Source organism: Humulus lupulus, chromosome X (assembly GCF_963169125.1).
Source record: "Humulus lupulus chromosome X, drHumLupu1.1, whole genome shotgun sequence".
Classification (NCBI taxonomy): Eukaryota; Viridiplantae; Streptophyta; class Magnoliopsida; order Rosales; family Cannabaceae; genus Humulus; species Humulus lupulus.
The window spans coordinates 151,047,658-151,050,633 of NC_084802.1; positions in this window are offsets into that span (position 1 = coordinate 151,047,658).

Consider the following 2,976-nt stretch of genomic DNA (forward strand, 5'->3'; position numbering starts at 1 on the left):
TCCTGTCCAAGTTGCTCCTAGGTACTCACACTGAGATCTTCCACAGCGTTCTCTACACCTCAAGAAGTGTGTGGGCACTTAGAGAATAAAGGATGGTATATTTATGATTTAACTTGATGTACTTACACATGAGATCAAGAGAATAGGCTCGAGACTGATTCTGTATCTTTACAGGGAGAGATGGAAAGTATCATTCTTTTCTTAGAGTGAATAATTGAGTATTGAGTATTTTTCTTATTTTCTGATAAGTCTAACTTATCTAGAAAATATTAAAATTTAAAAAATAAATATGTAACCAAAAACAATTTATCATTTAATTAATTAATTATCTTATTAATGAAAATATCAAAACTATCTTTTTGAACTTTTCATTAATTAATTAATTAAATAAATAAAAGTGAAAAATCAATTCCCTAATTTCTATAGTTGCATGCCACACACAGTCCATGGACTGTGTGTGTCGTCCAGTACCCTATAAAATAGGGGAATGTGATTTTTCTACAAATATTTAATTATTTATTCAAACTACCTTATCAGATAAAATCCAACAACTTGATAATTAATTCAAATTTGAATCTATTATCTTTTTAACTAATTGTCACATATAATTAATTATTTGAATAAATATTAATCTTTTTAAATTCAAATCTAATTTGAACTTGTCAGATTATTATCTCCCACTGAAATAAAGAAATTTAATTAATTCTACTAACTAATTAAAACTAATTTTAATTAAATATTAATTTTGAAAATTTAATATTCATTTTATTATAATTTTGAAAATTATAATAAATTAATTATTTATATAATTTCGAAAATTATACAATAATTAATTTTGATAATTACAACTAATTTTTAATTAATTAATTAATCATTATTATCACATAATTGCATATTTGGCCCGAAGAACAAAATTCTTCTTAGTTATGTCTTTTCACAATTTTACCCTGTATATCAACTCTTGCTTTGAATAGTGTTGACAATGCCGCTGTGGGGACCTATGGACCTACAATTCCAAGCTCCAATAAATTTGTAATTATTAATTAAACTCTTTAATTAAATAATCTTAATTTAATAACCTCATGATTACTCCGCTATAAATATGAGAGTGCACTCTTGTAATTATAGACATTTCATTTACTTAGCACTTTATAACAATAAAACGTCCATTGATATAATTATTACATATAGATTAACCCTCCAATAATGGTTCATAATTAACTGAGAATAAAATTACTGTTTTACCCTTTTAATTATATCTTGTTTCCTTAAGTACCATCGACTTTAGTATTGAAGGTTAATTCATAACCAAATTATGAATTTTAGGTCAATAACCTTTCAGTCCCAAAAGTTAACCCTTAAGAGAACCATGATTCAATCTCTTACGAGAAGGTACAGATTCCTTATCGGTATACTATGTTCCCAGCCATTTATATTAATGAATTACCAAAACAAAAGTTTATTGCCTGATCATTATGACAAACCCCAACGAGTGAATCAAAGAACTCATATAACATAAACAAGAGTTCATAGTAACTTCAGGATTAAGATCTATTTGTATATGATCATCAGTTGATGTATTTAATTAATACTTTGAAACGATATTTAACTAAGTATTAATAAATATGCATGGTCCAGTTCTATATATTCTCTAATATATAAAGCACCTCCACTAATGTGTCCTACTACACTAGTAATTCGGATCTAGATCACATGTATTCATAATAATTGTGGACTGTTCTTGAAGTAATTAATCTAAAGATTCCTAACTTTATTTTACTGCAAACTATTCAAGTTCATTTATCTCAATCACAATCCTCCCGTACCAATACGTGGTTGAGATCACATATATGAACATAGGAATTTTTTTGATATTTACTTAATATTATCGTAGAATAATATAGTCCATAAAATATATGCATAATGAATTCAATTTATTTATTTATTTCTTAAAAACAATGTCTACTACATATGCTTTTAGGGCATAATTCCCAACAGTACATGTTTGGCCTACCAGGTCAAAAACCTTAATTAGCGAGCTAATTGCACATTTTAAAATCACGTGGTAATGGCTCTATGGTAGTATGGTGTTACAAGTATGACCCTTCCCAATTTGGTCCTAGCACTCCATCCTTAGGGTCTTTGTTTGCCAAAACACCCTACTTAATACTAAGTCTCCAAGCTCAAATTTTCTTTCTTTGACCTTCATATTAAAATATCAAGATACTTTCTGTTGATAAGATGCCAACTGAATTTGTGACAATTCTCTGTGTTGTTCTAATAGGTCGAAGGACGCTTTCAACATGTTGTGGTTTCACTCTTGATCGTAGGTCTTTTTCCTATAAGATGCTATCAAAACCTCAACTTGAAGCATAGCCTCACTTTCATATGTTCATGAGAATGGGGTGTGACCGGTGGGAGTGCAATGAAACGCTCTGTGGGAAATGCTTGGGCCATAAACTTTTAGCCTCCTCCAATCTTTTCTTTAAGCTTGCCTTTAGGATTTTATTCACTACTTCCACTGGTCAATTAGCTTGTGAATATGCTAATGAGGATAAGCTTTTGATGACACCATGCTTTTCGTAAAAGTTTGTAAACAGGTCAGTGACGAACTGAGTTTCGTTATCAGATACAATTTTTCTTGGGAGTCCATACTGACAAATTATATTCTTTACCATGAAGTCCAGAACTCACTTCGAGGTAATAGTTGCTAACGGTTCACATGCGACCTACTTAGTGAAATAATCCACCCCGACCATAGCATAACTTACTCCACCTTTTCCCATAGGCAATGATTAGATCAAGTTTATTCCCCAAATAGCGTATGGCCATGGCGTTGAAAGCATTGTAAGGCCTCGCTTCTCAGGTATCGGCTAGTGCAGGGTTGTTTACCCTAAGAAAGATAATCGTACGACAGAAGATGTGTTGCAGATGCAACCAGGACTGGTCATAGTAACAAAGCAAGAGTTCAAATAC